Genomic DNA, 24,856 nt, shown 5'->3' on the forward strand with positions numbered 1-24,856 from the left:
GTCAGTTCACTCACAATGCTGATGAGCTCCTTGATGTTGTGTGTTTTGGTGTCTCAGCACTATCTTAAGGATCTCCACTTGTCCTTGCTGATGATATGGTGATGTCTGTGTGTGGTCTTTTCCAGGCCTGTAAGGTTAATGATGGCTCTTTGTGTTGCAAGGTGTGCACAAGAGTCCGGTTAGGTCTGTAGGAGTCCAGTAGGTCTGCCTTGTCCCAGGTGCCTTAACTGTTGTTGTGCTTCACAGGAAAGTCCGTCAATGTGGCAAGATTGTTGGATCAGTTGCTGATCCAGTGCGTGAGGTTTCAGGGTGTTGCGTTGGTGTTGTTTTGAGTGTCCCACACAGCTTGTCTGTAGCGACTTACATCAAGCATCTTTGGGGGATCGTTAGCAGGGTGTGGAGCAGTGTGTTGCTTGTCGGAGACGTCGATTAAAATGTTGATGGACAAATGATGGATGGTGGTGTGGTTCTCCTCCAGCCAGAAGTTCCTGACCCCCAGCCACATGTAGCCTGTGGAGGTGAGGGCGTGTGTTACACCTTAGATCCCGATCCCGTTTCTGAGCCCATGTTCGTCAGCACACTACATCCCGATCCCGTTTCTGAACCCATGTTCGTCAGCACACTACAAGACCCAGAAGGCCGTGGGAAGGGGGAGGAGGTTGTGTGCATTCATAGATGTCACCTGATGAGAGAGGCGTATATCTAGCGCTCCTATCCCTGGTACCGGTGCTTGACAATCCCTCCTTTGGATGGACCACGCCTCCCTGCAGCTGCTTTGGCAATCTCTCTGCTGCGGATTTTCGTCGGGTAGCACGTTGCTACTTGAATCCTGCCTGTTCCGTGTTTATGAACTTCCTTGACTACAGTGCTGATTCCCTGTACTCTGGTGTAATTCTCCAGCGGCACCCGCTTGCAGATTACGTCCCTTCGCCCCTGTTCTGGGACGTTACCGACTCTCGGCGGTGGCTTGCCTGTCCCGCCTCGTTTTGACTAGTTCAGTCCACATTTTGCCTCCTCCCTCAAAGACACGAAAGACGTTCGCTCCTGTGCTTTGAACTACCCTACTTGTTGCGAGTGTTCTCTGTGGGTGCCTCGCTGATTCCTCACCCCTTGCCACATATAATTCCGGTTGTTCGTACAGAGCCAGTTTTAACAGTCCTTGGATTCAGTTCTCCTATCGACAAGGTCGAGTGCCTGGTGTTTTATTTGCATGGGGCGTGAGAGGCTCGCGTGAAGAACTTCACTAACATCCTGGAAGACTCCGTATACAGAGACACAGACAACGACTCCGTTCCCAGTCTGTTTGGAATCCTTGGCCAGGGAGTCCAGGCCGTTATTTTCACTGTGCTTCTGGCAGGCTATATGCACCATTGCCCACCATACCTCCCCGGTGAGTCTACGAGAGCACACAGCCTGGGAAGGGGTTTGCTTAAGTACAGGGCTATTAAGGTACTAGGGGGAGAGGGAAGGTATACACTTGTTTCCTACACGTACACCCTCACTTACTTACTGTTCCTCTCTTTTTTCTGTAGGAACTCTTCGCTCCTGAAACCCTGAATCAAACTCGCCCCCCGTTTTCGTTTGATGGTCCACACTGGCTCCTCTCTCCCAGTGGGGTAGTTCATCTGGTTTGGTTGCAAATACAAACTAGGTGGTGCTCTAGGGGGAGAGTAGAGAAATATCTTCGCTCCCGAGGTTGGAACCTCTGCCTGGAACTCTGAGTCCTGACAGATTGTCAAGCCCACGAATACCCCTAACCCCTGAGCGAAGATGAATAAATTCGAGACACTGGGTGGGGCCACGGCTGACCCTAACTCAGTTGTAACCATGTCTGAGCTGGCATTAGTGGTTAATAACTTACAACATGAACTCCAGTCCGTTAAAAATGAAAACGTGCGTCTCACCTTAGAATTAAAGACTTTAAGAGACCAACGACGGCCCAGTATCCCCGATAGTTCCGTCAAGCAAAAGAAAACTTATATTCAGCCGGCTCGGTTCCAAATGCCCCCTCTTGGGGCTGAAACCCACTCAGGTGTAGCTCCGGTGCCAGTCAACGTCACGGTCCTAACCCCTCCACAAACCCCTCTGGCCATGCCTGAACGGTACTCCGGAGACAGCCAGAAATATGCTGTGTTTAAGAATCAATGCCACTTACAATCTTATGTCGATCTGCTTCATTTCCTGATGACGTGGCTAAAGTGGCCTTCATTATTTCCTATTTATCAGGCAACACAGCCTTATGGGCGGTTCCGTTGGTTGATAATGATGACACAATCTTGTACGATTTAGCCCGTTTCAAGGACAGCATGCGAAACCTTTTCGCTCGTTCTGCCTATATGCAGGCAAGCGATAATGAGCTATTAGGGTTGAAACAAGGTTCAAAGGATCTGGTGACTTATATCACTACGTTTAATCGGCTGGTAGCCAAAACCCAATGGCCAGAAGAAAAGCGAACATCCTTGTTTTATAGAGGGCTACGGGACGAGTTAAAAGACATCCTCTCACAAATTGTTAACCCTCCTGAAGACTGTCCTTCGTTCATAGATTTAGTAGTCAAGCTGGAACATAGACTGAGTGAGAGGAAAGGAGAACGCACAAAAGGTGACTTTCCACGTTTTCTGCTGACTCGCGGGGATAAGAAGGAAGTGAAAGAGAGAACAGAACCCATGCAGATAGGGGGAATACGTGGCCCTCTAAGTAAAGAAGAAAAAGAGAAGCGGCGCAAACTTGATTTGTGTCTATACTGCGGTAAAGCGGGACACTACGCAAAAGACTGTTTGGCCAAACCAAAGAACAGTGGAAGGCCAGTTGGAGGTAAAGTCGAACTGGCCGTTCAGTCGGAAGACTAGTAGACTTGGAGACAAGAGAGACCTGTTCTTCAAGTTCAATGATTCCTTCGGTCTCTACATATCTCGCCAATACCTCCTCTGTCACGCCCAAACACTTAACAATATCTGTGGTGTTATTCTTATCTTCTAGTAACAAGACCACCTTGTCACTCATGCTCGATTCAGGAGCCACGGGTAACTTTCTGGATATTACTTTAGCAAAAACCCTTGGCATAGAATTCATACCCAAGACACATCCCGAGACCGTAAAGGTGGTAGATGGTACTGAGCTTTTGTCAGGAAGAATCACATTTCAAAGACCCGCAATGGTCCTGGTTTGCGACAATGGACATACCGAGAACATCCAGTTCGATTTAATAGCAGCTCCTAATTTTGGTGCTATAGTCGGGGTGCCTTGGCTTCAGACACATAACCCACTCATCGATTGGGTCACGAGAAAAGTCACACTTCGGTCCCCCTATTGCCTACAACATTGCTATCAGGATACAATCCCTACCACTACCTCTATTGCCTGTGCTCTCAGCGATTCCGATAGCACCACGTTACCTGCGGAGTATCTTGAGTTCGCTACTGTGTTTGACGAAGTCAAGGCCGTGGCTCTCCCGCCACATAGATCATTCGACTGTCGCATTGACCTGATTCCAGGTGCCGAGCTGCCGGTGAGTCGAGTCTATGCCTTAACCGAACCTGAAAGCAAGTATCTACAAGAATACTTGCAGGACATGCTACAAAAGGGTTTCATTCGTCATTCTACATCCCCAGTCTCCTCCCTACTTTTCTTTATACCTAAGCGGGAAGGTGGCTTGAGAGCCTGCCTGGATTACAGAGCACTTAATAAAGTAACAATAAAAAACAAATATCCTCTCCCTTTAATTCCGGGTCTTTTAGACCAAGTCCGGAAAGCTAAGATTTTCACTAAACTTGATTTGAGAGGCGCATACCATCTTATCAGGGTGAAAGAAGGGGACGAATGGAAAACGGCATTCCGCATGAAATTTGGACTCTATGAGTACTGCGTAATGCCGTTTGGCCTTTGCAATGCTCCGGCAGCGTTCCAATTTTTCATCAACGAAATACTGAGAGAATATCTCGATGTCTTTGTTATAGTTTACATCGACAATATTTTGGTATATTCACAGAACACACAAGAACACGTCTCTCATGTTAAGGAGGTTCTCCAGAGACTCCATAACAACCATCTCTTTGCCAAACTAGAAAAATGTCTCTTCCATGTAGAGAAGGTGGACTTCTTAGGCTTTGTGATTTCACCTAACGGCATCCACATGGATCCCACAAAAACCAAGGCCATTACACAGTGGGCCAGTCCCACTTCCGTTAAGGAAGTACAATCTTTCCTTGGTTTCGCCAATTTTTACAGGCGCTTTATAGATCACTTCTCAGAGCTCATTACACCCATCACCAGACTATTAAAGAAGGGAGTAGTGTTCCAGTGGGACGAGACAGCTGAACGTTCTTTCCTGGCCTTGAAAGATAAGTTTGTGTCGGCTCCAATTTTGAGACACGCAGATGAAACTCAACCCTATTACGTCGAAGCTGATGCTTCTCAATATGCAGTTGGTGGAGTACTGCTGCAAAGAGATCTCCTAACAGGAACACTCCATCCTGTAGCTTACTACTCAAAGACTCTGGCCTCCGCGGAACAAAACTATACGATAGGGGAGAGAGAACTGCTCGCGATTAAATTGGCCTTTTAGGAGTGGAGGCACTATTTATTGGGTTCACCTCATGTCATAACCATATATTCCGACCACAAGAATCTACAGTTTTTCAGATCAGTGAAAGCACTCACGCCCCGTCAGATGAGATGGGTGTCCTTCTTTAGTGAGTACGACTTCGTTATAAATTTCAGACCAGGCGCAAACCAAGGCAGAGCTGATGCTCTATCTCGCCTAGATAAGGAATTCAAGTGCACCATCGACACACCATTGCCGTTGATACCCGCCAACAAGATAGTGGCCGTGGGGGACGGACAAGAGAACATAAATATCCCTTTTCTTGATAAACTGATTAAGGCATACACCTCCCTCAATAAAGACGAATGGTTACAAGAACCGTTGAACATGATCGAGAACTCTCTGTTCTTTCATGAGGGATTGTTGTATATTCCTTCTACAGAGTTACAGAAGGAAATAATCCAGTGGTGTCATAATCTTCTGCTGGCGGGACATCCAGGGGGTGATAAAACCGTACAGTTGTGCAAAAGGTGGTTTTGGTGGCCTAACATGTCTTTGCTCATCCACGATTTCGTTAAAGCTTGCCCTGTATGCGCTAGACAGAAATCCCTCCGTTGTGCACCCGCAGGGTTATTGCATCCCTTACCGGTCCCACAAAACCCTTGGTCTTCCATTAGTATGGATTTTATCTCAGACTTACCACGATCCCAGGGATTTACTACCGTCCTCGTAGTAGTTGACATGCTTACAAAGATGGCACATTTCATACCCCTCAAGAAATTCCCCACAGCCAAAGAGTTAATAGACACTTTCATCTCACATATCATTCGTTTGCATGGACTGCCCTCAATCATAATCTCGGACAGGGGCCCCCAATTCATATCCAAGTTCTGGCAGGGCATCTGTACCGCTCTTCAATTGGACCATCGCTTGTCTTCTGCGTATCAACCGCAAACCGACGGGCAAACAGAGCGCACCAATCAAACAATGGAACAGTACCTGAGATGTCTGTTAAGTACGGTCACAGGGGAATGGGTATAAGCACTTCCATTGGCGGAATTCGCCTATAATAACTCAAATCACTCAGCTTCAAAAATATCCCCCTTTTTCTTTTCCTACGGGTATCAACCCCATTTCTTGCCCTTGTATCTGCCCCCATCTGTTACTCAATTCCCTGCAGTAGCTAAACATCATGCCAAGCTAACACAGATATGGAAACAAGCGATACATGAACTCACTGAGACTAAGGAAAGAATGAAGAAACAAGCAGATACACATAGAAAACCTGCGCCAGTGTATCAACCAGGCGATCAGGTTTGGTTAGCCACCAAAAATCTGAGATTACCAGGACCCCGTAAATTACAACCCAGATATGTAGGGCCTTATGTTGTAAAAGCAGTAATCAATCCTGTCGCCCTGAAATGAGATCTCCCTGGGGAAATGAGAGTCCACCCGGTGTTCCACACCTCTTTGCTTAAACCCTATCTAGAGCCCTCTTGTACAGATCCTCCACCCCCTCCTCTTCTCATTAACGGTGAAGAAGAGTATGAAGTCAGGCGTATAGTGGACTCTAGACGGGTCCAAGGGAGATTACAATATCTAGTTGATTGGGTAGGTTATGGCCCGGATGACAGGACCTGGGAACCCGCTGCTCATGTACATGCCCCTACTTTGGTCCGACGATTCCATGCCCTGAACCCTCATAAACCCAGACCGGTAGGAAGACCTTTAGGGGGGGGGAACTGTTACACCTTAGATCCCGATCCCGTTTCTGAGCCCATGTTCGTCAGCACACTACATCCCGATCCCGTTTCTGAACCCATGTTCGTCAGCACACTACAAGACCCAGAAGGCCGTGTGAAGGGGAGGAGGTTGTGTGCATTCGTAGATGTCACCTGATGAGAGAGGCGTATATCTAGCGCTCCAATCCCTGGTACCGGTGCTTGACAATCCCTCCTTTGGATGGACCACGCCTCCCTGCAGCTGCTTCGGCAATCTCTCTGCTGCGGATTTTCGTCGGGTAGCGCGTTGCTACTTGAATCCTGCCTGTTCCGTGTCTATGAACTTCCTTGACTACAGTGCTGATTCCCTGTACTCTGGTGTAATTCTCCAGCGGCACCCGCTTGCAGACTACGTCCCTTCGCCCCTGTTCTGGGACGTTACCGACTCTCGGCGGTGGCTTGCCTGTCCCGCCTCCTTTTGACTAGTTCAGTCCACATTTTGCCTCCTCCCTTGAAGACACGAAAGACGTTCGCTCCTGTGCTTTGAACTACCCTACATGTTGCGAGTGTTCTCTGTGGGTGCCTGGCTGATTCTTCACCCCCTTGCCACATATCATTCCGGTTGTTCGTACAGAGCCAGTTTTTACAGTCCTTGGATTCAGTTCTCCTATCGACAAGGTCGAGTGCCTGGTGTTTTATTTTCATGGGGCGTGAGAGGCTCGCGTGAAGAACTTCACTAACATCCTGGAAGACTCCGTATACAGAGACACAGACAACTACTCCATTCCCAGTCTGTTTGGAATCCTTGGCCAGGGAGTCCAGGCCGTTATTTTCACTGTGCTTCTGGCAGGCTATATGCACCATTGCCCACCATACCTCCCCGGTGAGTCTACGAGAGCACACAGCCTGGGAAGGGGTTTGCTTAAGTACAGGGCTATTAAGGTACTAGGGGGAGAGGGAAGGTATACACTTGTTTCCTACACGTACACCCTCACTTACTTACTGTTCCTCTCTTTTTTCTGTAGGAACTCTTCGCTCCTGAAACCCTGAATCAAACTCGCACCCTGTTTTTGTTTGATGGTCCACACTGGTTCTTCTCTCCCAGTGGGGTAGTTCATCTGGTTTGGTTGCAAATATAAACTAGGTGGTGCTCTAGGGGGAGAGTAGAGAAATATCTTCGCTCCCGAGGTTGGAACCTCTGCCTGGAACTCTGAGTCCTGACAGCGTGCGTGCAGATGTACGTGTTGATGGCTTAGCGCAATTGTGGATGTAGGCCTGGATATCTGTAGATGAGTGTTACTCTGAGGGTTGCCAGGGAGTTGCTGCAAACCCGGATTTGTGACTCTGAGGGTGTACTTGTGAATAAATTGCAATTTATCCTCCGGGATTGTTGGTGCCGTCCCTGCGGGTGATCTTGTATCCGTCTGAGATGGCAATGAAGAAGTTGTGTGCTGAGGATTCTTATGTCCAGGTTACTGTCATGAAGGTGATATGTGGGGCTGTTGTGTTGAGGAGGTATCCGAGGCCAATGGCGTGCTGGTGGACGGAGCGGGTGTTGAGTAGGAGGCACATGACCTGGTTGTTCTGACAGGGTTTGGTAGGCTGGGCAGCGCTGTGTAGGCAGTTGGAGTTGCACACTCAGCATGCGAAGGTGTCGTGTGTGCGCTTAGGGGTTGCCTGATAGCAGGTGGATGATTGTCTGGAGGACATTGCTTGGAGGTTGGCTTCAGCTTGAGCCTGTTGTGTGATGTGGGTCATGCAAAGACCAGAGGCTCGTGCACTGTGCACGTTGCAGGCGCAGACGGTCCTGCCTCTGGCACGGCGTTGGCGCAACAGTGGCACAGACAAGCTGCTGGCTGCATTAAGAATGGGTGGAGGGGGGAAGGGAGGAGCATTTTGAAAGCGTGTGGGTTGCAGAATCAGGGCACTCGGCAGGGCGTTGCCGCAGGTGAGGCAGCAGCAGGCGGAAGGGGTGAGAAACTAGGCAAAAAGTAGCACACAAAGACAAGGAGGTCAGAAAGGCACAGTGCAACAGTTGTATGTAAAGGAAGGAGTGTCAGGTAACTCATGGGTCACTGCGAGAAAATGTATGACCAATCACCAAAAATGACGGTCACAGGGTCAGGCAACAAAATGCGGAGCTGCGCACAGGAGACACACCATCAGCATGTGTTCACGTCCCGTTGTGGGGAGCAACCTGCACAAATACATACACAACCTGGGACTTTATGCACAATAGATATTATTAGCCATGAAGGACTGCATGCATGTTGTCGAAGTACACATACACATATGCTCAATATTTGACAAGTATGCCAAAGATGACGCATGCAAACTGGCAAGAGAGCTGCAGTGACAGAGATGAGGCACTTTGGATTGTGCTGAACACCTTTATTCCACATACACACACAAAGGGAAATGCATCCATGTGAACAGACTCACAGGTCAGTTGACAGAACATGTGGGACATACGCTGGACCCCCCCCCTTCACGACACGGATGATGTCAATCCCAATGAACTGGCACACAAGTCAAGGGGATGAGCCAAAAACATCATGCTGCACACGGAGAGGCTGCAATTCCCCATAGCGCCTGTTGTTGTGATGTCCCACACTATGTCCACCCGTAGTATCCGCAATGTTTCAGAGGCAAGGTTTACACACATTGATGCCTTCATCAGATGCCACACTCTACTACAGATGACTGTCAAGAAGGGTGACTATCATGTCATGGGAGTGATGCTACATGTTATATGCTCCATGGTGAGAAGACATGTATGCATAGTACCACAACATGCACAGAAGCAGGCCCACATATTCCCAACCCGTACCACCACCAAAAAGCCTTGCTGCAATCCTTACCCAAACTGACATTTCCACATGTCCGTACATGAAACGCTGATTCAGCCCACGTTGCAATCCTCATGAGGAATGGCAGGAGGACAACGATGACACGAGCAGACAACATGCGCAAAAACCTGGGAATGACAGACATACAAGAAGCCACCTAAAACAATTCTCGCCACACACATGAACATTTACAAAACATGAACAATGTTGGACACATGTAAATTTCAAAGAAAGTCTCTCTGCAAAACTGTGTGCATGACATCATCACTCGAGTGACACATCAGAACACACATCAAAGTCACTTTGCATTCAGTCAGCTGGACACACCCATTGCAACACATGCCACTCAATGCTACAAGCTTGCACACTCATACCCATTGACTCACCATTATGAGAAGAAGTTGCGTATGAGCTGACTCCGGATATCCTCCTCCTCCTCATCACTAGCCTCTTGAGCAACCCCTTGATCCTCCACAGGTGGATGTTCCTGCTCATCCGGATCCAGGATGAGTGGCACTACCTTCTCAACTGCCATGTTGTGCAGCATGCAGCACACGAGGAAGATTCGGCAGACCTTCTCCGGGGCATAAGGGAGGGACCCGCCTGTCTTGTCCAGGCACCGGAATGGGCTCTTCAGGAGTCCAAACGTCCTCTCAATAACTCGCCTGGTCTGCCCGTGTGCATTGCTGTACCGGTGATCTGCAGCTGTTCTTGGGCTGCGGAGAGGTGTCAGCAGCCATGGCATGTTGGGATAGCCAGAGTCCCCTACATGGAAACATCATGTAAAAAAGTGGGTCAGGAGATGCCGTAAGAGCCAAAGATACCGCAACACACAGAACAAACAGAGTATACCCACCAACAAGACATGCTCGTTCGTTGTGCAGCCGCAGCATCATTTGTGGCACCCTGCTACGCCTCATGATGTAGGCATCGTGTGCTGATCCTGGAAAACGTGCACAGACATGGCAAATCAGCATGTTAGCAAGACACACCACAAGGGCATTTATCGAGTGGTAATGTTTTCTATTGCGATAGGCTTGTTCCTGTGCCTGTGGTGGTACCAAAGCCACATGTGTACCATCAATGGACCCAATTACATGGGGCATTCCTCCCAGGACATAGAAATCACCCTTGACATCTGTCAACTCCTCAGGAGTAGGAAATGTGATGAATTCATCCAGGTGCTCCAACATGGCTGCTAAAACTTCATGCAGGACACGGCTGAACATTGTCTGTGACATGCCAACAACATCAGCTATGGTGAATTGAAACATACCTGTGGCAAAAAAATGTAGGGATGCCATCACCTTAATCTTGGGGGTCAGTGCAGTAGGATACCTGTGTCGCGGTTGCAGGTGTGGTGCCAGCTTGTCTGTCAAGTCCTCAATCAATTTGCGAGTGAATCTGTAACGGCGGATGCAGGCACGTTCCCTCATGGCACCCAAGTCTGGCATTGTTCTTGGGACAGGCTGTGCCCTGCAAGACATTGTTTGTAAGAATGAAGATTGAGAGTCTGCCAATATCAATGTCAATGAACATATCACATGCTACACTGCTAATACACATCGGGTAACTATGGAGTCGGGTGTGTGCAATACATACAGGACACATATGCCAGCTTGCTGGCACTCCTACAAAAAGCCAGATACACCTGTTGATTGTCAAGTCTACATGACATGCCCTGAAATGAGTTGGTGGCCAGTCTGAGTGAAGAGTCACGGATATCACCGGAGTGACACACAACCACATAGCTGCATTGGAAGGATGTCATCTCATCCACACAGCTGACTGCAAGGCACACGCACAGGTCACATGGAAAGTCAAATGTACATATCAAACACATTCCGAAGAAGGGGTACACGTGACATGATAAAGACACAGCCATTGAGACAACGCAGACATGTATGACTGGGAAAATATGATGTCTGATGCACACAGACCCTACAGCGGTGGGAATCCACATGTGGCATAGTGTGCGTAGATGTGTTCCATGCCCATCTCCACACACACCCATGTTGGATGCACCAACAGCAGATGGAGTTGACGGAACACTGACATCAAGCTCAGTGGAACACATGACACACACCTGACATAGTCACAAAGGGGCACGCTGATCGTGACATGTCAGTTGATAGAGTGTCCCTGTCCCTGGCATCAGGAGACAGGTGCGGGTGTTGATGACTGTGCCATCCCACTGCTGCTGTGCATGACACAGTTGGACTACAGACACACATGTGGCAAGTGTCAAGGTGATGTGTGCCACATAGTGCCCCATCACACACGACATGTGTCCACAGATCATCACACATCAATTGTGCATCTAGATGAGATGACCTGTGCAATATCACTGGCTGCCACACCTAGGGCCTGCACATGACAGTATGCAATGACAAGTACTTGATGGACATCCTTGTGCGACTCGTAGCCCTCCATTCCTGGCATGTGTGCGCCTGTATTCCCATTGTAAGCGTGTGAACTAGTGCGTACCCGTACGTGTGAACTAGTGCGTACACGTACGTGTCAAACGCACTGTACTACTAGTGCGTACCCGTACGTATGAACTAGTGCGTACCCGTACGTGTCAAACGCACTTTACTACTAGTGCGTACCCGTACGTGTGAACTAGTGCATACCCGTACGTGTCAAACGCACTGTACTACTAGTGCGTACCCGTACGTATGAACTAGTGCGTACCCGTACGTGTCAAACGCACTTTACTACTAGTGCGTACCCGTACGTGTCAAACGCACCGTACACCCGCTATCATCGCGTGTGTACGCTTCGTTTCACCATTGTACTTGTGTCGTAGGGGTACGTGTGAAACGCACCGTACACCCGCTATCATCGCGTGTGTACGCTTCATTTCACCATTGTACTTGTGCCGTAGGGGTACATGTGAAACAGACCGAACACCCGCTATCATCGCGTGTGTACGCTTCGTTTCACCATTGTACTTGTGCCGTAGGGGTACGTGTGAAACGCACCGAACACCCACTATCATCGCGTGTGTACGCTTCGTTTCACCATTGTACTTGTGCCGTAGGGGTACGTGTGAAACGCCCCGTACACCCGCTATCATCGCGTGTGTACGCTTCATTTCACCATTGTACTTGTGCCGTAGGGGTACGTGTGAAACGCACCGAACACCCACTATCATCGCGTGTGTACGCTTCGTTTCACCATTGTACTTGTGCCGTAGGGGTACGTGTGAAACACACCGTACACCCGCTATCATCGCGTGTGTACGCTTCATTTCACCATTGTACTTGTGCCGTAGGGGTACATGTGAAACACACCGAACACCCGCTATCATCGCGTGTGTACGCTTCGTTTCACCATTGTACTTGTGCCGTAGGGGTACGTGTGAAACACACCGAACACCCACTATCATCGCGTGTGTACGCTTCGTTTCACCATTGTACTTGTGACGTAGGGGTACATGTGAAACGCACTGTACACCCGCTATCATCGCATGTGTACGCTTCGTTTCACCATTGTACTTGTGCCGTAGGGGTACGTGTGAAATGCACCGTACACCCACTATCATCGCGTGTGTACGCTTCATTTCACCATTGTACTTGTGCCGTAGGGGTACGTGTGAAATGCACGGTACACCCGCTATCATCGCGTGTGTATGCTTCATTTCACCATTGTACTTGTGCCGTAGGAGTACGTGTGAAACGCACCGTACCTGTGTGTGGATTTCAAAATTACATTGGGGACACATAAGGGACAAGTATTAGGCCCTAAATGCATGCTGGTTGTCATGGAGATAGAGTTTTCAGTTGAAAAGTGTCGATCATGTGTCCTGGGACAGTCAGTTGGCCACAAAATACAATGTTGCAAAGTGGTTGGTGACTTGACATGATGCTCAAAATTTGAACGATGCGAATGCTGTCATTGGTGTATGTTTAAAGTCATTGGTGTATGTTTAAAGGGATTGGAGTAAACGTAGGATGCGAATGAGTCTGACCAATCACTATGTTCTCCTCTAAATGAATGCCCCTCAGCAAGACAGATATAAGGCAGCCAGAACCCATGAGAGGGCACTTGCCTGCACCACTTTCCAGTTGACCACACTGCTGCTGTTTCTGCTTCCTCTAAACCATTTCACGTACTGTGGAGAGGGCCCAGCCATTCACCCAGGAGGAGAATGAGGCCTTGCTGGACTGCCTCCTCCCACAGTACACCAACTGTATGGGAGACCAGGGGAGCAGGTGAGTGCTGAGTCCACTACCTTTGCCTATGTACCTGTTGTGTGACTGTCAATATTGTGTCCAGGTCGGACAGACATGCAATGTTGTTTAGAGTGGGTCCCAGGGGGGGAAATACTGATGTCTCTCATGCAGAGCATGATGTAGTTTCTGTGTACACTCCTCACTTGCATTGTGCTTACTGTGACTTTCACTGCATAGTGCATGACACTTTCAGCCTGGCAAATCCTTGGTGGCTTTTTTTCCTATTGTCCTGAGGTGATTCAGTGGTCCCCCCGGTGTGACAGGTGACTGTACCCACAGATGTGTATGAGTTGAGTGGACCTGTGGTAAGAGTGTCCAAATGATGTGTTCGACCTCATGGACATTGATGTGTGTGAATGTTCCTTGTCATGTGGGTGAGTGTCTATGTGAAGTGTTGCACCACAGCTGCATGGAGGAGGCAACAGATCAACCCATCTGATGTGACAAGTAGGCCGTCCTGTGTGTCTGACTTGCAGAGATAGCATGACACCTGTGACACCCCACTGGCAAGTGGCACACGTGCAGAGTGAGGGGTGTATCCGATCTTGTCAATGACAGGCGAGTGATCTATGCTTGGGTGTGTCTGTCTAGTATGCTGATGGTGCGTCAGTGGAGTGGGACATGTGACTGCTTGGCACGTGCTGGCCTTCAGCCTGCTCTTGCATGTGCTGCACAGTGTGTGGCATGATCAGTGAGTGTGTCGCACCCCTCATGTCAACCTGTTGACTTTCAATGCCATGTAGTGCCTTGGGGCTTGCACACAGGCCAATTTCTTATTGTGTATGATGTAATTCCTGTCTGCATCCTATGCCCTGTTCAACATTTCAATGATGTTCAAATGTGTGTCTCTGGGACATGGAGCAGGTGTATTGATGTTGTGTCACTTTGTCATCCTGACAGGTAACTGCCTACGAGAAGGGGGTGATCTGGAAAAACATTGTCAGGGCCGTGAGATCTGAGGGGGAGCGTAGTCGGCAGCTGCCACAGGTCCACAAGAGGTGGCAGGACATCCGGTGCTGGACCCGGTGGATCGCCCGGGTCCAGCTGGGGCTTGACAGTCCTCGCCCCCACGGCGGCCGCCGACGCCTGACCCCCCTCATGAAACGTGTCCTGGCGGTGGTATTCCCTGAGCTCAATAGGCAGTTACAGGAGAGACTGCAGCAAGGAGGGGGTAGGTACATGGCTGTTTGTCGTGTTATGTGTTGCCAGCTTTTGGAAGTGCTCTGTAGCCTGGATACACTCCCAGAGTTTATATGTGCAGTGCATTTTCGGTTCCCCAATGTCACCTGATGCTCTTTTTCATCCCTTCCCCTCCTTGACATGTGTCCCCTGGTCTGTGTGTAATCACATTTGCACATGGTCATCTAGGGTGCCAGTAAATCTAAGTGCACTTTGCTTTCTGCATCATGTAGGAGGGTGGTCTGTGACTTGTGTTGGTAACTTGCCTGTGCCATGACCTGTTCACTATGTTTGGGGTCCATATTTGTTGTCATTGATGATGATTCTCAACATAGGAGTGTGAGCTTTCAACTGAACACCCTTGCAGCATGCATGACCAATGTTGTGGCCTCAGACATGATGTGCATGAGTGGGAGATATGCATATTGCCATGACGGTTGAACATGGTACAGTCAGCTCATTCCAGGACCATGGAGCAGTGTGTCCACTACAGTCCCCTGAGACACCCTGGCCTCCTAATCATGTGTGTCATCCAACACTGTGCACATTCTCTGTGGGTTCAGCATAGGTCTGCCTCTGTGGCATTGTTCCCTGGCCTAGTTAGTATTTTGCTAATGTGTGCTACATGTGTCCACTGGACAGGGATACACCATTTTGCTTGTGCATACTCACACTGGGCAGTGCCTGTGTGGCTATTCACAACAATCTGTTGATGGTTGTTTGTCACAAATATGTGTTGCCAGCCCCATGAGGTGATGTTGTGTAAATGAAGCTATTTTTCCAGCACAGTTATTGTAACCCTGAATAAGATGTGTCACTTCTTGATCTGTACCAATCACATTGACTCAGGTATGGGGTGGGGTGTGCAGGAGAGGCCTACATGTGCAACCCTCATTTTTCATTGCCAGGTCTGACTTGTGTGTGAGACTTGGCTGTACAAAGAATCACCGTGCAGTGCCCCTGTGATGGTGGCCAGTGCTTAATGTTCGTGCTTTGCAGCCTGTGTCAGTTTTTTTAAAACATGATTCCTGCTCATACATTTTTTGCGCTTGTGTGTGGTTCAGATGCAACACAGTTTGGACTATGTGTGCTGACATGTGTGTGTACATTCTGGCTTGCCATGAGGGTGTCCCCACAGTACAGCTAGGCTTTTTTTCAACCCATTTGCAGGCCCATTAGCTTATGCATTGTCCTGGGTGTGGACATGTGTGCCACTCAAGGTGACAGGCAGTAGATCATATGTGTAGCCAACTGTGTAATCAGGTGACGGATGGCCATGTGACAATTGACATAATTCAAGTTGTTAGTAAAAAAATATTGTACCTTGGCACTCACAGCACTTGTCAACAGTTCTTCATGTTTTAAATATGGAAATTTGATGATTTGTGTTAAGAACACTGATGTGCCTGCATGAAAAAAGTCTCCCAAGGAAGTGCACACCAAACGACATTTCCACTTTCATGGAACACACTGGCACATTTTCTAAGAATCCACTGCTAGAATTAAATGGTGTTGCAGATTCTCCATATACATGTTCCCACAGTGCTCTTGATTTTGTGAGACTCCTTTGTTGTTGGTGATACAAACTGACGAGTCTCAAGACATCAAGACCTCTGTGGGCCCATGTATATGTACTTTCTGCAACACCATTTATTTCTAACAGTGGCTTCTTAGAAAAGGTGCCAGCTTCTTCAATGACAGTGTAAATGTACTTTTGTGTGCACTGCCTTGTGCGACATATTTCTTGCAGGCACATGAGTGTTCTTTTCACGAAATGGCGAATTGGCACATTCAAAACATGTCGATTGTGTAAAGTATTGTGAGTCCCAAGGTAGCAACATTTTTTCGTTTTGTGTTCCAAAGTACTTACAGGTCTCTGAGTGTGGTGACACCTTGAGTATTGAGGTGTGTCAGTTTACATTGGGTGGAACACTACTGTTTCTTTCAGGGTAAACAAGAGGTGGCATGACTTCATTGTATTGCTATGCTCACCGGTTCACAGACACTAGCTTCTCAGTGTATTTCTCATTTAAGTTGTGGCCTTTTGTGTTCTTTTTTTCTTGGTGTCCAAGTGGTATAGTGGATCAACCAACTGGGCAGTACAGGGCTTACATATGTGCGGAGTTATCTAGCTGTTACTCATGATGCATTGCCTGATATGCACTGTGACCAATTGTTCTTGTGCTCATGTGTCAGATGTATACAGGTGGCTGGTGCATTTCGGTTTCTTCTCCTTGCCCACAGCATCATCATCCGCAACAGAGGGAGACACCTGCATGGACCTGGAGGAGGGACCCAGCGACAGTGCCACCAGTGCTGTGGATTCAGAAGGACCCAGTGGCACAGAGGGCGAGGGGAGTCAGTCGGAGGACCTGTCTGGAGGTGAGAGCAGCTACGACGCCGATGGGTCAGAGGCTGACATCCTTGAGGAGGCGGAGGCTGCAACACCAACTGGCAGCATCCCCACATCTGTCCCCGACTCCTCCATTACCATCTCCACCCTCCCAGTTGCTCCCGTCCCTTCTGTCCGTGCAGAGGCCCACCATGTCTCCTTCGGCCCAGGCACCGCACCCCCTGCCCCTGTCACCCTTGCTACCCTCAGTGAAGAGTCTGTGGACATACTGCGGCAGTTGCAGGTTGGGCAGGCATCGGTGCTGAATGTCCTCCATAGACACACACTCAACTGCTCACACAGATGATGTCGTTCATGGAGGGCATGTCCGCAATGATGTCTGACCAACGCAGGTTTCTGCGGTCCATGGACTCTTCCCTGACAGCAGCAGTTTCTCTCCTGCAGCGCTCCGTCCCCCCCTCTACCCCAGACCCATCCACACTGCCCTCTCCCATGCCTGCCCAATGCACACCCAGATAGTCATGGGCACGCACCCCACTAGACACATCCAGCACACCCCCAAGTGAGGCACAGCGCACACCTCCTGGCATGCACACGCAGGGGGATGTAGGCACACGCACAGGGTCTGGGGGCAGACGACATACAGGCAGCCACAGTCGCAGTCCTCAGTCCTCACAACCCTGTTCCTCCAAGACCACTCCCCTTAGCTCCCCTGACAAACTCTAACCCAAGGTGATCTATATGGGTGGGCTGGACCTCGCCCCCAGAGCCACCACCCCACAAGCGGGCGAGGAAGTCCCTGGGCACGGGAGTTGAGTCCGCCACCATGTCTACCCCCTCCCCCAAGAGCGCTGCACCCCATCCCTCACCCACCACACACTCTGTTGACCCTGGGGAATCCCCAGGTGCAGGGGTTCGGATGGAGGCACTGGCAGCGGTGTGCAGCGCCGAGCTCGCATCCACCTTCGGTGCTGCCCCACCCCCTGTGGTGGAGACATCCCCCCTGCACCCGCAACACCTACCCTTCCCCCTCCTGTCCCTGCGGTGCCTGGTACTGCCACTGATGATGCCCCCCCCCCCGGTCGACAAACCTTGAGGTTCCTTTGTGCAGGCAAGGTAGGGGTGGACGCGGTCCCCTACGTTGGCCTTTGTACTTAGTCTCTTTTTAATTAATTGTTTTTTTGGTGCTGAATAAAGGATTTTCTTTTACTTTCAACACTATTGCATTTCAGGTACTTGACGTTGGTGATGAGGCTCCTGGAGTTGGTGTTATAGTAATGTGTTAGGGTTCTGAGAAATGTTTTTGTATGATGGTCATGAGGTGGACCATGGTATCTGTGTGCCATCACAATGTCTCTGCAAAGAATCATTGGTAGTGTGTGTTCTTTTTGTTTGGAGACATTGTCCCAAGGAGTGTTCCTTCCTCTGTGGCACCTGACATCTTCCCTGCAAACAGTTGCACAATTGTTGTGCTGACCTGTGTCTACATTTCCTTTGTTGGTGAGGGATACCTTCAACAATGGCCATGCCTGTCCACCGATGTCTCCTGCTGAATCGTCTGTGCCATCCTTGCTAGTCACTGTACTTGTGTTTTTGGTATGTAGGAATGCCTTCAGGGACAAATTCAGTAATAAGTAACAACAGAATGCTAATACTGCAAATGACTTCGTTATTCACAATCAATTAAGAGAAGGAATTTTGAACCAAACAAAATAAACCTTAGACAAAATACTTTGTCGAATGAATAAATCAATTCTTTAATTAAATTTTAGTTTAGTTGAACTTCCACTATTTTAATCAGTCGGAGAATTCAAGAAAACACTTGAGAAACAATACTGTGCTAAAGTTAGCAGACCACCACAATCAATCATTCATCGCACTTCAACTCATTTATTCTTATTCACACATTCATTCATTCAGGAACATACAAGAGATTGATTCATCAAATATTTTCAAGAAGAATCATAAAACCTTTCTATAAAAACCACAGAAGAAAAGACTAAACAGTATTTCTCTAATATCCAACACAATTGATTAGATTTGAGTTCTTGTGGCAACAATAAGGTCTACGCGTTTCGAGTCCCCATAAATACTAGGGCTCTCATCAGGACCTGTAGGCTCTGGTAAGTAGAAAGTAGATCAGCCGATCTACATTCGAGATGATTATGGTGGATGTTGAGTCTTTTTTGGAAACTTAAAGAGGAAACCTTGTGGTCCGTGCTTCAGGGCAGTTGGCCGAACAAGTCTTTTTGTATGCTTCGTTAGCGAGGGTGCGCAGGTCAATCGGAATGATCCACTTAATCTTTATCCTTAGTTTCAATCAGGGTGCACTTGAGGCGTCCAGTTGTTTCACTCACTCCGTCTAACAAGGCCCTTTTCAGCACTATGCATGTGTGTAATCACGGCCTACCACACAAATGGTACTTGTTATGCAGGGTATTTGGGCACCTGACTCACAATTGTGGGCATTGTATCTAGTGGAATAGAACCCTATTGCTTCCATGAGAGACAACATCTTGGTGGCTGGACCAGCACCTGAACATTCCTATCAGTCCTGGGATGTGCGTGACAGTGTGTGTTCCCTTTGGCTATCTTAGTTTTGTATGCAGTTACATGACTATACAGTCTGTTGGCATGAAATCAGGGTGTGTTTTGTGCTGCATCTGCCATGGGTGGGTATGCATGTGTTATATGTACTCACACCCACATGTGGTGTGTCATGCAGTGTGTGAAAGACATCCATCCTCCTGGGAGTGGGACACTGCTGTCAGTGATGTGTTGTAATAGCACTAAAATCATAGTCCAAAGTTAGGGATGCGTCCATACCACCATGTAGGTGTGGTCATCTGATAATGATGTACACCCCCCCATATCTCTGTCCACTGCTGGGAGTCCTCTGCACCCAACCCTCATATCTCTGTCCACTGCTGGGAGTCTTCTGCACCCACCTCTCATATTGCAGGCCACTGCTGGTAGTCATATGCACCCACCCCTCATATGTCTGGACACTGCTGGGAGTCCTCTGCACCCACCCCTCATATTGCAGGCCACTGCTGGGAGTCATATGCACCCACCCCTCATATGTCTGGACACTGCCGGGAGTCCTCTGCACCCACCCCTCATATTGCAGGCCACTGCTGGGAGTCATATGCACCCACCCCTCATATGACTGGACACTGCTGGTAGTCATATGCACACACCCCTCATATTGCAGGCCACTGCTGGGAGTCCTCTGCACCCACCCCTCATATGTCTGGACACTGCTGGGAGTCCTCTGCACCCACACCCCCATATTGCAGGCCACTGCTGGGAGTCATATGAACCCACCCCTCATATTGCAGGCCACTGCTGGGAGTCATATGCACCCACCCCCATATCCCTGTCCACTGCTGGTAGTCATATGCAGCCACCCCTCATATTGCAGGCCACTGCTGGGAGTCCTCTGCACCCACCCCTCATATGTCTGGATACTGCTGGGAGTCCTCTGCACCCACCCCTCATTGCAGGCCACTGCTGGGAGTCCTCTGCACCCACCCCTCATATTGCAGGCCACTGCTGGGAGTCATATGCACCCACCCCTCATATGTCTGGACACTGCTGGTAGTCATATGCACACACCCCTCATATTGCAGGCCACTGCTTGGAGTCCTCTGCACCCACCCCTCATATGTCTGGGCACTGCTGGGAGTCCTCTGCACTCACCCCTCATATTGCAGGCCACTGCTGGGAGTCATATGCACTCACCCCTCATATTGCAGGCCACTGCTGGGAGTCATATGCACCCACCCCTCATATGTCTGGACACTGCTGGGAGTCCTCTGCACCCACCCCTCATATTGCAGGCCACTACTGGGAGTCCTGTGCACCCACCCCTCATATTGCAGGCCACTGCTGGGAGCCCTCTGCACCCACCCCTCATATTGCAGGCCACTGCTGGGAGTCATATGCACCCACCCCCATATCTCTGTCCACTGCTGGTAGTCATATGCAGCCACCCCTCATATTGCAGGCCACTGCTGGGAATCCTCTGCACCCACCCCTCATATAGCAGGCCACTGCTGGGAGTCATATGCACCCACCCCTCATATTGCAGGCCACTGCTGGGAGTCCTCTGCACCCACCCCTCATATGTCTGGACACTGCTGGGAGTCCTCTGCACCCACCCCTCATATTGCAGGCCACTGCTGGGAGTCATATGCACCCACCCCTCATATTGCAGGCCACTGCTGGGAGTCATATGCATCCACCCCCATATCTCTGTCCACTGCTGGTAGTCATTAGCAGCCACCCCTCATATTGCAGGCCACTGCTGGGAGTCCTCTGCACCCACCCCTCATATGTCTGGACACTGCTGGGAGTATTCTGCACCCACCCCTCATATTGCAGGCCACTGCTGGGAGTCATATGCACCCACCCCACATATTGCAGGCCACTGCTGGTAGTCATATGCAGCCACCCCTCATATTGCAGACCACTGCTGGGGTTCATATGCAGCCACCCCTCATATGTCTGGACACTGCTGGGAGTCCACTGCACCCACCCCTCATATGTCTGGACACTGGTGGGAGTCATATGCACCCACCCCTCATATTGCAGGCCACTGCTGGGAGTCCTCTGCACCCACCCCTCATATTGCAGGCCACTGCTGGGAGTCCTCTGCACCCCCCACGCACGCCCTTGGAGCAGTACACTGCTGGCCTGGACCTACACACACACCAATATGAAGGTAACATGCCGGGCCAGTCCTCTAAGCCCACATTCCTGGCGTGTGTACTCCTCTTATCCCAAATGTAATGGTGCCGTAACGGGGTATGTGTGACACGCACCGTACCCACGCATTCATTGCGTGTGTATGGTCCGTATCACAGTTCTACTGTGCCGTAGGGGTACGTGTGGTACGCACCATACCCATGCATTCGTTGCGTGTGTACGGTCCTGTAACAGGGTCGACGGGGCTCATGACAAAGATAGGGATAGTGACCCTCTATCTTTGTTGCAGAATCGGGACTGGCCCTTTAAGGAAGAAGCGGACTCGGAGGAGGCGGAGTTCGCCCCTGTGACGTCAGCCTTTGTCGACCTATCCTTGACCTCCACGTCGTTGAAGAAGGCCGACCCGGAAGACGCCAGCGCGGAAGCCGTGGACAGCGAAGGAGAATCGAAGCAGACGCCGGAGGAGAGGAGACGACGGGAACCCGACAGGGACGACGGAACCGATTCCGGGAGCAGCGCAGAACCGACAGAGGAAGGGCCAGGAGGCCGAGTACACCGCGCATCGCCCAGCCACACTTCAGGAGAAGTGTGGCTACCCCAGGTACGCAGGAGGATCCGGGGACTGTTCTCCTTTAAAGGGGGAAGTGGGTGAAGTGCAGAAGGGCTGTCAAGAAGGAGGGGGTTGAGGAGCATGACTGATTAGGGGTATTTCGCCTTGGGGAATACGGTTATGCCCTCTCACGCTTGGTGGCGGTCCCTGGTGAATTAGCAGTTCCCGCACTCCCTTTCCCAACCATACTGTAGATACGCAGAACGTCCACCTAAAGCCCTGTTCTCTTTTGTTTCATTCCACATCCACTGCCGCCCGTGAGGAAAACCAGAGAGGGACGCAGAAGTCGGGGGAACAAGGAGAGGACCCAAAGAGAAGGAACATCCCGGACACGAGTTAACCGGACTGTTATACTTGGTTACTCCTGCTTTAAATAAACCACCTACGTAAACTTTCAACCGCTTTATATGCTCCTTCCCTTCTTGTCCACTCTACTGGGTGACAAGTGGCGAGCCAGATAGGAGTGCTCCATTAAGATCAAAATGGAGAACCTGCTAAATCAAATGAGGGAAGGACAAGCCAAACTTGAGTGGGCTGTAGAACAGTCCACGAATCAAGCAGATCAAGACAGGCTAACGTTCTCCACCGCCATCCAGACACAAGCCGACAGCCTATCAAAATTGGCGGAAGCTCAAACCCAGTTGATGGCTACCATAGGCCAAACGAGGTCTGCCGCTCCCCCGGGGGCGGTGGTTCCGCTACAAAAATATATCCCAGGAGATGACCCCTTAACGTTCTTTTTGAATTTCGAGAGAGCCGCTAGGGCCAGTGCATGGCCTGGAGAGAGATGGCCCTTCTATTTAGCTCCCCTGCTGACGGGCGAAGCCCAAGCGGCATACCAACTCGCTAATAGGGATGGGACCGGTACCTATGGACACATTAAACAGTTTGTGTTAGATAGGTTGGGGGTAGATGATGAAAGCCATAGACTGAGGTTTCGACAGGAAAGGGGTACCCCAGGAGATACACCCCGGACTCTCTTCTTTAAACTCAAAGACGCTGCTGACAGATGGCTAAAGCCTTTAGAGTCTACAATGGAAGACGTTATGAACAAAGTGTATCTCAAACAGTTTCTAGAAGCTTTGTCTTATGGAACCCAAAGGTGGCTCAGGCAACATGCGGGACTGACCCTAGAACAGGCCATCGAGATGGCTAATTCCTATTCTCGGGCCCAGTCAAGATATACACATAAAGAACAAGATAAACCGATCAAACCCACCAATCTGCAGAAAACCGAAAAAAGGAGTTTGAAGGCCCTCCATGACATTCCCCCACGACTCAGAACCCTTAAACCCGAGGGTCCGGTAGCAACAGGGCCGCAATGTTACGAGTGTGGCGAGTGGGGACATATCTCCCGGTACTTCCGAAAAAGAAAAGAAAAGGGGGAGGAAGAACCAATGGATGTAGGATACGTGCCCCGAACCATCCTCTATGCTCATGAAACCGAACCTTTGTTTTACGTAAGTCTCCTCCTAAATAACACTCCCATTAGGGAACTTTTGGATTCAGGGTGTCGACATTCCGTAGTAAAAGAGAATCTGGTTCAAGCATCCTCTCTATTGCCAGGCCGCAAGGTTGGGATACGATGTGTACACGGGGACGTCAAAAGTTACCCTATAGCTAGAGTAACCATCACTACCACCCAGGGGCACGAGGCCCAGTGTGAGTTGGGTGTTATGTCCGAGCTCCCAGAGCCCCTCATTATAGGAACAGATAACCCCTGTTTTTCCCATCTTATGGCCAAGGCTCTTACGGAGGCAGGGCTTCCCAATGCAGGATACCTAATAACAGAACCCTGGGCCACCGACACACACGTTAGAACTGCCCAGTTAAATGATGCCAACCTTGTTCCTGCCTGGCAGGACGCTCAAAATAATAAGAACAAAAGAAACCTGAGCTACCCCTGTTTTATTGAGACAAAAGGACTCCTTGATAGACTAGGTAGCGAAAAGGCACACCCTCAACTGATAGTACCCACTGAATTCAGGTACCAAATCATGTTTTTCGCCCATGCCCACTTGTTGGCTGGCCATTCGGGTACCGAAAAGACTACTGAGTCTATCATACAAAACTTTTTTTGGCCAGGGATATATGCACAAGTCAAGAAATATTGTCAGGAATGTAGTATCTGCCAGAAAAGGAACCCCTATTTACCACCTAAGGTTCCTTTGGTACCCATGCCCATTATTGGGAAACCGTTTGACAGGGTAGGAGTAGACATAGTGGGGTCCCTCCCTAAATCAACACGAGGTTACCAATATGTTATGGTAGTGGTGGACTACGCTACCCGTTATCTGGAAGCGTTTCCATTAAAAGCCGCCACTTCAGCCACAATAGCCCAACATCTAGTGGAGCTTTTCTCCCGAATGGGGTTCCCCAGGGAATTGGTCACAGACCAGGGTACACCTTTTGTTTCCAGATTAATGAAGCAAATATGTGGGTTGTTACACATAAAACACCTTCGCACGTCGGTTTACCACCCTCAAACCGACGGACTGGTAGAACGTTACAATGGTTCCATAAAAACCACCCTAAGGAAACTATTAAACGGGGATGGAAAACAATGGGATCAACTCCTTCCCTTAGCATTGTTTGTACTACGAAGCCAGGTACAGAGAAGTCTGGGGGCCTCCCCCTTCGAGCTCCTGTTCGG

The sequence above is a fragment of the Triturus cristatus genome, chromosome 11 (genome assembly GCF_964204655.1).
Source record: "Triturus cristatus chromosome 11, aTriCri1.1, whole genome shotgun sequence".
NCBI classification, from domain to species: Eukaryota; Metazoa; Chordata; class Amphibia; order Caudata; family Salamandridae; genus Triturus; species Triturus cristatus.